The following is a 14798-nucleotide window of genomic DNA, read 5'->3' on the forward strand; positions in this document are numbered from 1 at the left end:
TTAGACGAAGTAGTGAAAATGTTACAGCAAAGCCCTTTTATTTGATACCCCACATGGTATGATTAAAAAAAAAAAGTAAAAAACTTTGTACACCCGACTTTTTGACGTCACAGCCCCTACCCCCACCACTTTCGCGCTTGTCATCTCATATATTTGTGTTCAGGACATCACACTGAATGCACTGATACCAAATATGTCCATATTTGCGACGACATGAGCGAAAATCGATTTCCAGAAGACTTCTAGACAAAAAACCACCGTACTAATCTCCCATTGATTGGTGGTGATTGATGATGTAAATGAACAGTGACAAGTAAGAGTCAATTGATATTCTTTTATAAGCTAATCATAAATGAAAGTAGGCATAATCCAAATATAAACTATTTATAAATAATGACCCTTACAATTGATTAAGCCGTTTAGTAAAAAGACCAAAACGGCCTGTCGTATTTTTTTTGGCGAAAGTATAAATTAAGGCGAAAGGAAAAAATCAAACGTACTACTTACCACCGCAACGATAATACGAGTACCTATGCTATAATGCAGTAGTTAGTTCGTATTTTACAAATGTTTTCTTGTTCAGATACGAATAGACCTTGCATTTCGTGGAGGTGGTAAATTATTATAATGGTAAATAATACCTCTTTAATTCCGAAACTATATACTTACTTACTGTTACTGTCTAAAGCGTATTTCTTCTAAATGGGTAAACAAAAAAATTATGAAAAAAATATACTTATATGAATCTTCATTTATTGTTCAACAATTATAACATTTAAACTTTTTTCCTGAAATTTATAGTTTCACCGTAATAAAAATAATACAACGGGCCATTTGGCGGCTACCTTTGGTTATTCCTACTTAACAGCTAAATCAATTAAACTTATTTTTAAACTAACAATAAGTTTTAACAGCTGACTGTCTTTCCACCGCGATACAACCGTCCGACGATTTGTTTTATTAACAATATCATCTAAATTCTAAACTACCATCTGACAAAATATATGAAATGGGATGCTATTACAAATAATTTTTTTACATGTTCATGTGACCAGCTGACGGTCCACCGAGATACAACCGGCTGACCATGTTTTTATTAACATTAGCATCTAAACTATCATCTGACAAAGTATCAAAGGGGAGGCGATGACAATATATTTTTGCGTGTTTCGCTGGATGCCATTGCCATTCCTCAACCCACCAACGGAGCGGCAGCTGACGTCCACGGGGGTTCATAATACATAGCCGTTAACCACTATATTGGAGTTATTGTGGCCAAAAAATAAATAACTGCAGAGCGCTGAGTTGGTTGTGGCGCGCTTGTAATATAATGATGATATTCCCACGTAATGTTTGAGAAAACTTCGAATCCGAAAAATAATACTAGTTTAACACTAATAGGTAGGTAACAATTCCCAAAATTTTATATGTAGGTAGACTAGGTTAAGTAGTAGGTACTTAATTTTATAAGTTAACTATTAATGGCATTATTTATATTTATTTATCACGGACAAAAAAAAACACTGTACGCCTCAATTTGTAGGTAGTACATACCAAGTTCTATCTTAATCTGTCGAATTGACTTAGGTATTTATTTGTAAGAAACAGAAACAGAAACATTCTTTGAACCTCGTAAGCCACACGCGACGAAATTCACGTACGATCGCAGTGAGCGAGGTGCGGGTACAGAGACGCTGAGACGCTCAAGGACAAATCAGCGACTATCGTCTTAATTAACCTAACCTTCGCACCAGTTATCAAGTACACTCAGCTGCTGCGTAAATATGTTCAACTGGTATTCAAAACGACCTATTTACGTGGAAAACTCAAAAAGTCGCGGATAGCACGAGTAGCTACTAGCTACCTAGCTCTACGCTAAAAAAATATATTTTTAATGTTATCAGTTTAAACATCATGCTTTTAAAAAAGGGTGTAAGATACTCCGTTTTGATGACACTTTTTGTACAGTACAGAACAGATCCTCTATCGTGCGTGGTTCGAAATTCACTTGGTCGGAATTGTTTTTAGTTAACATTAACATGGCATACTTAGTTGTATGAAGATCGGACCGAAAAGGGCCTTCTGCGACCCAGTTTCGCTGTAATTTATGCGCACCAGTCTCGCATTTGTCCACAGGGGCGAGTTTTGATGCTGTACTATGCATATCAGACTGTGTCCTTGGCTGATATAAAATGTTTAGACGACAAGCGCTCAGAACGAAGTGTGGGTCGAGGGTGGAGGGTGGGTCACTCCGCTCCGGTATTGTTTCCTTTGTGGCTTCTATCCTATACAGCGATACAATCGTTACCGTGATGTAGGATATATGTATATACCCACTCAGCACTCACTCATAATAGGAAGTTGTGTTTATAGCTAGAGTACGTCTCGGCTACATCGCTACTAGAAAACGAGAAGTAATTAAATGATCAGCCGTTTTTAAAATTGATTTGCAATAAAAATAAATGCCATTAAATCATTTGGACAGCACACAAAAAATTTGCTGGCAATAAATAAAAATCGAGCTACAACTCTTGTTCAGCAAACAATACACAAACGGTCAACATTATAACCAATATCGATCTGCTTTTGTTATAATTTATCTGCTTAATAAATAGTCGAACTGCAAAATAATTACTTGGTCACCAAGATTTAAAAATTGGTTGATAGAAAAAACGTCTTTAAGCAGTTTAATTGAGAGGTATGCAGATTGGTAATCTGATATACGAGTAATAAGGCGAGTTTCGTTTGATTTGAAAAATCGGATGATTATGTACTTGTTTGACACCAATTGCTACTAGAAAGGTGGGTTAGGTTAGAACTGCGAGCTTCACAGAAACCAACTGCTACTAGAAAAGTGGGTTAGGTTAGGTTAGAACTGCGCCCCCCGCGGGTTGCTCACCTTGTCGTGGTGGAGGGGCTTAGTAACCGTGGCTTGGTCACCCACGGTGAAGCGAAGAGGCAACCAGGGCCGGCCTGTTTGGGTCACGGGCTGGCCCGAGGAGGACGCTCCAAGTGTGCTGGTTTAGCCCGCTTGTGATGCGCCGAAGGTGGACCGACCGTCGAGGAAGAGGAGTGTCGGTATTGCGGTAAGCCTTTCTCCCTATCCTCGGCGGCCGAGGTGGGATCGCAGGGGAAGAGGAGTGATGGTATTTCGATGCGCCACTTTCCCTATCCCCTGCGAACTTGGCGGGGCCGTTCCGCTGTACCGGCGTTGGTGGGGCTGCAGAGGAAGAGGAGTGTCGGTGTTACGATGTGCCGTTCTCCCTGTCCTCTGCAGCCGAGTTGTGGTTTCGCGGCAGAACCATAGACCTGATCTGTCGCCGGGCGCCGGGGAAATTCCTGGCGCCCGTGGCTTCCTTGTGGCGGGCTCGGGGGGGGGGGGGGGGTCCGCTACGATACAGAATGGAAGCCGAGGAGGAAGGCGCGTCTTACCATCTGGCGCGCCTAGCGTGAAGGGCCTTCGGGCATTCGCGAAGGAGCCGCGCTCGTGGGCTGCTGCCGCCGGTGGGTTGCAGATGACAAGCGCAAGCGTTCCTGTAACCCCACCAATAGGGCGGCGAGGCGGCATTTGGGGGGTTTTTTAGTGGGTATACCGTGGGCCTCATTAGCCTAGACGGGAGTCCCACATAACCACTCGGGTCACCCCCCGCACCCGGGTGGTATGCGTAATGCATTTTCCCCTCCTAACAAAAAAAAAGGTTAGAACTGCGACCTTTACAGAAACTTAATGCTACTAGAAGAGTGGGTTAGGTTAGGTTAGAACTGCGGCCTTCACAGAAACCTAACCTTTCAGCTAACCAAATTTTGCGGATCAGTTAAATTGTAATCCAAAATGAAATAATTTGCTTACCCACTGATTGCTTAACAAAATTTGATTAATGGTGGATCGCTTACTGCCGCTCAAATTCAATTCAATTTAAATAATTTATTTCGGAAACATGTCCATAGTTGTTAGTAACAAAAGTTTACTTAGAGCTAGTGTTAGTACCTTCAATACATACCAACCAAATATATATTTTTGTTCATCAAAATAGGAATATTTTGCAGATCGTTTAAATGACACCCCTAGTAAACTTACTTCGGAGTAACGGGGATCTTGTATTGTAAGGATTATTGTATGTGAAATTATGATTATTGGTATGGCTATTCACCTTTTTGTTTTGTGAGGCTATCGACCGTATCAGCTGTTAGGGGCGAAACATGTGTTTTTTGCATTTAAAATTAACAAGCTACGAGTTCGTGCACTAACAGTCAGTTAAAAACTCGCCGACATGACATTTACTTGATACCTACGTATTTACCGACTGTTTCGCCTAAATTCTATAGCATACTCGACTAACAATGTAGGGAAGTAGGGCAATATATTGGTAGTAAGCCAGTTTAATTATAATATAAAATAATGTTAGTCAGGGAGCGTTGCAACAATACTGGCATTGCGATGCAGTAGTGATAGTGATGTATGCAAAGGAAGCGCTTGGGTCATCCGGCGCTCGGTCGTGAGTCGTGACGGCGGCGGCGGCGAGCGCGAGGCCGAGTGTCCATTGTCGCACTGATGTGTCGGGTAACCGGACCGTCACGCGCGGCCCAACACCTACAATACGCACTTCTTTGTTGACAAGTTAGCGCGACAAAATCAATTTCACACGGACACGTTCCTTACAGGTGCATTTTACTCTACTCTATAATTTACCTTACATCATCGGATATTATTAATGCCAAAGAAACTTTTGGTTATACAGTTAAACCACATCCGCATACTCTCCGACAGTAGGGCACCTAAATAATGGCTTTAAAAAGCCTCATAGTTACATATCCAAACACGAATGCCAGGAACGACTAACGGAGGTAAGTCATAATAACAAGCTCACCCTTAAAGGGATTAAAGGACACAGGACAGGACACAGTCCACTGTGAATACTGTGATCCATCCCGGGGCAATGACGCTGCGGACGAGCTTACCAGTCAAGCATTTGGCCCGGAACCAATTATTCCAAAACCCTTTAGCAAGGTACGCTTACTGCTACTTGGTCACAAGAACGTACCAGGATGCAACGAGGCTTATTTTGGACTTTTAATTTTTTTTAATCAATATTTGATACCTAAATTTATGGCCCTCCCGAGTCGTCATCATCGTTTCACGCGGCGTCGCGGGCGTAAGGTGGACAAATATAGGCGGAGAATAGGAGCGGTCACCATAAGGGCGGTTCAATCATACAGAAAATACCTAAATGTCAAACCATTCTTTTAACACGTGGCCCGCGCTCTCTCGACTATTTACCAGATCATAAAAACCGGACCCCTTTTTTGTTATTAGCCAGTAGGACTGCAAACAATTAAACCTTTTTAACAAAATATCATTACAAGTCCTGACGCTTGCCATTATTGCAGGCCAATCTGACCAATTTAATTGACAAGTAAGTATGTATAATATTTTGTAAGTTTTAGGGACGAGTACGCGCTAATATGATATAGTGTGCTGCGATAATTAAAGCTTAGTTCTTATTATAAACTGAAATAGATATCATACAGTTAAGAAAAAGTGACCAAGTCCACCGTGACGTCGGTGACAGACACCGTGACAAGTGGCCATTAGAGTCACCAGAGAATTTGGGACGGGTACCACCGTGGCCGGGTGGTCCTAGTCAGGTCAGGACGTTAGCCCGTTAGCAGTGTAAGCTGAAGATGCGGGTTCGATTCCCGCCTCGGCCATCGGTGAACTTGGTCACTTTTTCTATAGTGTATGATATCTATTTCAATTTATAACTTGACTATATACTAATTTGACTATTATACTATATACTAATTTGACTATTATACTGTGACTACTAAAAAAACACAAATAATTAGATTTGTTCCCTAGTTGGCTTAGTTCTTATTGTGCTCTTAACCTTTTCGACGCCGTGTCAAACACAAAAGCTGTCACTCAGACGCCACGTCACCGAAGTGTCAAAACTGAAATTGAACTTTATGCACATGCACGTGGGTCTATGTTGCTCTGTGGTCTGTGACGCATTAATCCGTCTGGCGTTGGATCTGCGGTATATATATATCCGTCATTGGCGTCCAAAAGGTTAATTGAACTTGTCTCTAGTTGTGGTTAATGATGTTACATGAATACTTATATAATTACATAATACATAGTTCAACCTCTTCGTCTTACAGTTCTAAATAATAAATGTTTATAGTCGTGCCTCCTAAGTGAAGTTAAGTGTATCTGTCGTTACACGTTGAAGTTATATTTATTGTGTTGCTGTGTAGTGTCAATATGTGGTTAAAATTGTGCCTGTTATTCATGGACTATGGTCAAGTAGAACACTTCAAGAGGATACCGCTCTGCCAAAGAAATAGACAAATTTCAATTTGTCTGCAATATTAGCGCATCAACACCATAAACATCATTATCCGCAGACACACTATCGCCGTGTTCACACTGGTCACCATATCAGCCATCCAACTCTTCTGGAAAAGATCCGCCCTATCTACAACGTCCAGTCTAGCTCCGGCACATATCCAACGATACCTTGCTGGAGCTCACCTACGCTCCACCTGCCGATATGTGGTCGACAGTCAAGAACCTCATTCTGCTACCTCCCTTCTTCGTCATCATTCAAGAAAATGAAGAAATACATCGAGTACGTACGTCCTTTTAGTTAGTTTTTAGTTTTAAATATATTTTGTAAATTTACTCCGGTTATTTTTCTTCTCTCTCTTAACGTAGCCTATCCTACTTTATGCGACGCTAAACGTCAGATTGGCGCCCATACTAGGTTTAACTGAGCCGAGCACTATGTAAACAGGTCTTTAGCATTTTTTTTTGTTTTCACTGATGTAGCTTAATTAGTCATTTTACTTATTCTAGTTTTTAAGTCATTTTTGTACTATCATACCTAGCTTAAGTTTGATTAGTTCCTTGGTACGTGGTTCTCTATTTTTGTTAATTCCTATCAAGGTTACCACTTCCATAGCCTTTTATTTCTAACTACCTAAAGTAGCTTCTACTATTCTAATACATTCTAAGACCACATACTAAGAAACTAAAACTGTTTTTATCCTACTGTGTAATCACAACACTCACCTAATTCGTGTGACGTAACTATGGCTTCAACTTAAATTGCAACTGTCAGTGTTTTTGTATGAAATGAGTGATGTGATTAATTTTTGTAATGTAAGTCATCGCTGAACGTAGTGTATACTGTATAGTGCTGAATTAACAATATCAATTCAAGTTCAAGGGAATATCGTAACTGTAAGGTAACCAATATTAGTTTTATTGTGATTTTTTCGCAAATGGATTAAAAAACGTGGTTTAATGTACGTGTGCACCCACTTTGCAGACTTGCATTGAAATGTACTATTTCTCTTCTAGCGCCTAAACTATTAAGCGGATTTCAATAATATAGACGTCAGTATATCCATTATTGGTACACAAGTGCTATGTAATACAAATTTACTAAAATGAACGGAGGAAAAATGTTTAGGGCCAAATAATGTGATTGCAAAAACAGATTTTAGGTCTTAAATGGTATTCAAACAATAGTGACTGTAATCAAATTTGACACCTACAATTTCTGAAATCCTTGTTTGCGTGTCTTAAAATTTGAGCTTCGGGGACCACGGGGATCAAATGGCATATGCAAAAGTATACTTTTTTTTTCAGAATTAATGGGTTTTATGTGATTATTGTGTACGGCGAAACAAAAGCTTAGTAAGTTCCACGCAAAAAAGGCAAGCAACACCTTGTCCCTAAAACGAAGCCTTCTTCTAGAAATATGGCTCAGAAGTCACAAACTTATACTAAATGATCTACTAAAATTTTAATTCTAAGATGACTCAGAAAAAAAAATCTTGTACTGCTTGAACCAATTATTGGAACACAAATACATTATCTACCCAACCACGAAAAAAGAATTGTGTGGCATCTTGTAAGCTTCTGAGCCATATTTCTAGAAGAAGGCTTCGTTTTTGGGACATGGTGTATATCTTTTTATAGGCCAGGAAATGAATGCCCAAAAAAAGTTATAGAGGGAAATGCTTGGAACACAATTTTTGACTTCGTAGCTTTGTTTGGACTAGTTAGGTGAACATATCAAAAGTTCCCGGCCGGGGGAGAGGGGGGTTTGAAGGTTCCATTTTTCGGTTTTTCGATTATATCTCGGAAACTATGCGTCTGAGCGACTTGGCCACTTATACAAAATGAAAGGAGATTTAATTTGTTACATGTTTTATTAAGTCAAGTTTTTCGATATCTTGTATAGTTTTTGAGATATCCGCTCTTGAAGGTTTATTTAGGGCTCTCATTTTTATCTTGATTATCTACATCAGTGAAGCTGCTAGGCCGGGTTTGGTAAACAAAATAAAAAAAATGATTTTTTTAAAACACCTCTTTACGCTTAAACCGCTGAACCGATTTTGTTGAAATTTGGTATAGAGATGGTTTGAGTCCTGGGACAGTACATAGGATAGTTTTTATAACCGAAATTATCTTTTAAGGGTGTGAAAAGTGAGGTGGAAATTTGTATGGGGAATCAATAAACGCTGAACCTATTTAAATAATATTTGGTATTCGATTTAGTTGGAAATGATACCAAACATGACTTCAAACCTAAATTTAAGCAGTATTAACCTCAGGAGTTCAACTTCGGCGAAGAAGCTGAATTCCCCTCACACCAAGTTTCACACCTTCAAAGTATGATTTTTGAGATAAAAACTGTCTCGGGACTTAAAACATCTATTTACGAAATTTCAACTAAATCAGTTCAGCGGTTTAAGCGTCAAGAGGAGTTAAGGCGGTTCCCTGAGCCAGAAAGCGAAAAATCTCCTTATATGAACCTGTATTTCTAAGAGGCGTTGATATTCGTAGATGTGGAAAAAATGTATGTAGTTCTTGACTATATTATCTTTAATATCATAGCTTCCGATACACGAATTATGACACTTCGCTCGATACAATTAATTCCCAAAGTAACCTCTACCTCGGACTTTTAATCCAACTTTACGCGGTTATTTATTATGTGATAAACAAAAAAAGAAGAAAAAACAATCTTAACTTAAATAGTAATTTCATAGCTTTCGAATTTCGATATTGTAGGGTAACGTTTTTAAAATAAATAAAAATCGACAAAACTCGATCAAAATTGACACTTGGCGCGCATGATCTTTCCCGTTCTTTCTTGCGAAATGTGACAGAGACAGCGGCAAACCGTGGAACGGCCTTAAAAAAGTTATTTATTTAAAGTTTATATGTTTTTACTTTTTACTTCGGAAAGTTGTCAATGTTGATACTATGAATGAATTCAGCACCTCCGATTTAGACGAAAACGTTATCAAAGCCTGCCTAGCAGCTTCACTGATGTAAATAATCAAGATAAAAATGAGAGTTTAAATAAACCTTCAAGAGCGGATATCTCAAAAACTATACAAGATATCAAAAAACTTGACCTGATAAAACTTGTAACAAATTAAATCACTTTTCATTTTGTATAAGTGGTTATGTCGTTCAGACGCATAGTTTCCGAGATATAATCGAAAAACCGAAAAATTGAACCTTCAAACCCCCCTCTCCCCCCAGCAACAGGGCTACGGTCGGGGACTTTTGATATGTTCACCTCCTAACTAGTCCAAACAAAGCTACGAAGTCAAAAATTGTGTTCCTAGCATTTCCCTCTATACCTTCTTATTGCTTGGCCTATTAGTGTGGAATTTAATGGGAAGTAATTAAATGATCAGCCATTTTTGAAACTGATCTGCAAAAAAAAAATAGCCATTGAATCATTTGGGCAGCATACAAATATGTTGCCGGCAATAAATAAAAATCGAGCTGCAACTCTTGTTCAGCAAATAATTCACAAACGGTCAACATTATAACCAATATCCATCTGCTTAATAAATAGTTGAGCTGCAAAATTATTATTTGGTCAGCAAGATTTAAAAATTGGTTGGCAGTTTAATTGAGACGTATGCATACTAAACAAATGGTAATCTGATAAAATAAGATGGGTTGCGTTTGATTTGAAAAATCGGCAGGGTTGCAGCAGGGGGGTGTCACTGCGCAGTTTAGGTATATTTGGCTGGCGCACCGCCCGGGCAGGTGTATGGCAGTGGGCTGCCGCTCGCGCAAAATTGAAAATACGCAATGGCTTCGAAACCTAAATCGCGATCTAATCTGTATAAAAGATAATGTTCTGTTTACGGGTGTCTGAATAAACGGAAGAACAAGGAAGCAGATTTTTTTTTTTAAATTCCGGACTATATTGCCCGACATATTTTCAAAGGAATAAGTTCTTCTGTGGCATACCTACTTCCGTGAGAATCAGACATACTATCTCCGGCAAAAAAAATTATGTTTACAGAATCAACGTTTGTAATTCCTACATATTTATCTTAAAAATAATAAATCAGTAGGTGTAGGTACAAAAACTTGTCAAGTGACAACCCCGTGCCGACACTCGCAGCTCGGTCATAAAACTGCGGCGCGCAAAGAAGATTCACGGTTCGTGCGCGGTTATAAGTTTCAATTTTGCTTGCAGGCGGCGAGTGTAGGTATAATTTTGTACCTAAATCTGGCTTTTGTGAAGGAGTGAATTTTCTGTACGGTAGTACTATTACTTATTCTGTGGTTGCAGGCGGAGCGGAATCGTGTGCGTGCATTTCATTCGATGATTATTAGCAGTCACATTGATTGCGGTGTTCTAACGTATTTGTTGGTGATATTTATCCGTTTTGGTACTTTGAGAGTATTTTTTGAGAGTATTATAGGTGTAAAATGGAAGACGTTTTTTTTATTAATTTTTTCGTAGTAAAAAAATTACTTATGAAGGAAAATGTTAAAAAAATACCATCCCCCCCCCCACATAATTTAATTTGTAATTTAATTTGGAATTTAGCGGGTGTTTATTATACTTGAAATTACACTAAAACCACCTTCTTTCAAATAAAACAAAAATAGTTGAAATCGGTTCACATGATAAATAATTATCCCAGAAAAACCAAATTAGTTACTTAATTTGCCGATAGATGGGGCTATACACAATTACGCTTGTTACTTATGATTCTGGTCAAGTCTTTCGTACATGAGAAAATTTAAAGTTTGTACGGAACCCTCGGTGCGCGAGTTAAACGAACTCGCACTTGACCGGTTTTTAGAGTTCCGTACTTCGAAAGGAAAAAACGGAACCCTTATAGGATTACTTTGTTGTCCGTCCGTTCGTCTGTCTGTGTGTCAAGACCCTTTTTCTCAGGAACGCGTGGAGGTATCAAGCTGGAATTTATATCACTCAGGTCTACTGTCCCTTGGAGCTGTGAAAAAATCAAACTTCTAAGCCAACGCAATCAAAACATACAACCGTTTATGCCGCAAATTTCCGCAAATTTTCGACACTCTCAAGGGAATCAAAACCTACAAGGTACTTCCCGTGAACTCAGAATCTTGAAATTTGGTACGAAGCAACGTCTTATAGCACAGATAAAGGAAAAATTACGAAAACCGTAAATTTTTAGTTACTATTTAAAAGTTTTAATAATTTTAAACTTACTAACCCTTTCCTCATGAACGCGTAGAGATATTAAATTGAAATTCATATCAAAAAATATGACTCGATTGTCGTGATGGGTGAACTTTTATTTATATACCTACGGTGCGCGAGTCCGACTCGCACTTGGCCGGTTTTTTTAAACATAATTTTTTAACATTTATTCCACATAAAGGACTATGTAATGACCAAATACAACAAATTGGTATGAATAATATATTATACTTACTTATACTTAAAACTTCGTATTAAATATTTTATTAAGTAATACAAATATTTCAATAATTTTAATTTATTTGCGTATGAAACATACAAGATTTGTTTTTAACATTACAATAGCAAAAAGCAAAAAAGATATAGTACAACCGGATTAAGTCTCATCTCGAAATCCTTTCAAAGATATGAAATTTGGTATGTATGTTAATTAAAGGTCTCTTTTTCATGTCCATACTATTTGACATTTAGGGACCTCGAGGAATCGCAGCCATCTTGGAAAATGTGTACCATCCTGGAGAAATTTGCGTTTTACTCTAAATATACGTTGTCTATGAAAATATGGTGTAAGGCAATATTAAAGCTTATTAAATTCTACACAAATAAGTCCTAGATAACTTTGCGGAAAAAATACATCTTGTTATAGAAAATAATAGCTGAATCCAGATTTAGCGCTTATACCCTTTCAGGGGATATTCTCTTAATATGAAACTTGGAGGAATATGAATTCCACTTTTGTCTATACATTTGTACACGTTCTACTCCAATATCAACATTTTACTCGACTGTGACTTAAACAGAAAGTAGGGTTATGGGTTTAAATACTGAAAATCAGTACACCCTGTAGCTCAGGATACTGGACGGATTTTTTAAAACGACATATTGGTAGGTTCCTCTTGCCCTTCACAACCTGTTTACACCTGTTTTATTAAAGAAAAATCAATACAGCTGCCTTGAGAGGACGCTGAATAGTAAATCATATTTTTACTGAGTGGATTTCAATAAAATAGACATCCATATTTTTTATAATTATTATTATTTATTCTATATTAAAATCTTACATTACATCAGACAGAAAAGTGCCGTGAAACCCTATCGGGTTTGTATCGACACTGCATTCGTGGATACATTTTACATTTAAACATTGTTGTGGTACATAGGAAAAACAAAAATTATATAAAGTTAAAAATGAGATTACCTAATTACAATAAGAGTTATCGGCGGGTAAAACAAAATATCTCCCACTCAAGTACACAACCGGCCGTGCCGTGAATTCCTTATCGCTGGGCGATTTACGTGTCCAGAAAGTCGTAAGCGGCTCAGGTTTTCCTAAGCGTATGACATTAGTTTAGTGAGGCATTAATTACAATAGATCGAACGAGTTTGAGTATGCACCGAGTGGGGCGTGTAGCGGATACAGGATGATTTATTTCGTTAAGAATATTTAATTCATTGATAATTATATTAATTAGTTACTTACTGTTAGGGTTATTTATTATGTTTTAACATTATTTATTTAATATTAATATGGCCAGCAGATTATATAATTTGTAATTATACACATATATATTGGATGATTTATGTAGGTAAAGTTATGTTGAGACGCCGTCAAGATAGTATTTTTTTAGTAAGTTCTTTTTATTTTTCTCGGTAAAAGAAAACCAAAAAAGATATACTTTTCAAGATGGCGTTTGATCCCCGTGGTCCCCGAAGCTCCAATTTTATGACACGCAAACAGGGATCCCTGAAATTGTAGGTGTCAAATTTAATTACTGTATTGTTTAAACCCCATTTAAGACCTAAAATCTGTTTTTATAGTCACATTTTTCCTCCATTTATTTTAGTAAATTTGTATTGCATAGCACTCGTGTACCAATTATGGATCTACTGATGTCTATTTTATTGAAATCCACTCAATAGTTTAGGCGCTGGAATTAAAAATATGATTTACTATTCGGCGTCCTCTCAAGGCAGCTGTATTGATTTTTCTTTAATAAAACAGGTGTAAACAGGTTGTGAAGGGCAAGAAGAACCTACCAATATGTCGTTTTAAAAAATCCGTCCAGTATCCTGAGCTACAGGGTGTACTGATTTTCAGTATTTAAACCCATAACCCTACTTTTTGTTTAAGTCGCAGTCGAGTAAAATGTTTATATTGAAGTAGAACGTGTACAAATGTATAGACAAAAGTGGAATTCATATTCCTCCGAGTTTCATATTAAGAGAATATCCCCTGAAAGGGTATAAGCGCTAAATCTGGATTCAGCTATTATTTTCTATAACAAGATGTATTTTTTCCGCAAAGTTATCTAGGACTTTTTTGTGTAGAATTTAATAAGCTTTAATGTTGCCTTACACCATATTTTCACAGAGAAAGTATATTTAGAGTAAAACGCAAATTTCTCCAGGATGGTACACATTTTCCAAGATGGCTGCGATTCCTCGAGGTCCCCAAATGTAAAATAGTGTGGAACTTTGGAAGGATTTCGAGGTGAGACTTAATCCGATTGTACTAAGAGATTGTATTGATAGATATTTTCGAACAAAAAAAAAAGTTACGGTTTGATTCGATGATCGGTCACTCATAGGCGTCGTGATTTTCACTGATGGCTTATACCACACAGCTACCGATACATTACAGTAACTGTCGAAATTTTCTATTCCGTTGTAATTGTACAAAGAGTATAGATTTCGACGTAGCTAAGTAAACACGCACACATGCATAACGTATAGCCTGTAAAGATCACCATTCGTAGTAGACCGCCGATTCCGTTACTACTCAATGGAGCTACGACTCAACGTTTATTGGATATGCTAATTTTACGTAATTCGGAGCGCTGCGCGATTTGACATAGGTCCTAAAAAGCCTCTAATCGGCCATCTAAAGGATGCATTTATGACTTTGACGCATGACAAAAAGAGAAGCCGAACTGCCTAAAATGGGCGTTTTGTGTTGAATTCATAAAATCAAAAATGATAAGAAATCCGTCGGTATCAGAGGTAATAAATTAATATTTAGTTCAATGACACGATGAAAACCTTTACTTAAGGTGGATTATGCTGGATAAAGATGTGTTTTCTAGTTGCGTCAAGCTAAACACGAAAAACGAAGACTTAAGTTTGGATTTATTTTCTATCGAGAAAATTTCAAGCATTCGTGTTTCGACTACTATCAAACTCCTTGTCATATAGTCAAGAAATATTTATCTGAAGATCACATCTGTTTGTTTCCGGGGTTAGCCACAAAAATCCTTCAAAGATCCTGTTATTTTTCGA

General features: G+C 37.8%; 1 protein-coding gene and 1 non-coding gene across 5 annotated transcripts in view; both read left to right on the forward strand.

The window, feature by feature from the left end:
• LOC134754821 (TLD domain-containing protein 2) overlaps positions 1-14798 on the forward strand; it is a 305854-nt gene that overhangs the window by 54950 nt on the left and 236106 nt on the right. The gene's annotated exons all lie outside the window — the stretch shown is intronic.
• Positions 5627-5709, forward strand: Trnan-guu (transfer RNA asparagine (anticodon GUU)). Its single transcript is given in 2 exon segments — positions 5627-5666; positions 5675-5709. It is a non-coding gene; the product is annotated as a tRNA-Asn (tRNA).

Source organism: Cydia strobilella, chromosome Z (genome assembly GCF_947568885.1).
Source record: "Cydia strobilella chromosome Z, ilCydStro3.1, whole genome shotgun sequence".
NCBI classification, from domain to species: Eukaryota; Metazoa; Arthropoda; class Insecta; order Lepidoptera; family Tortricidae; genus Cydia; species Cydia strobilella.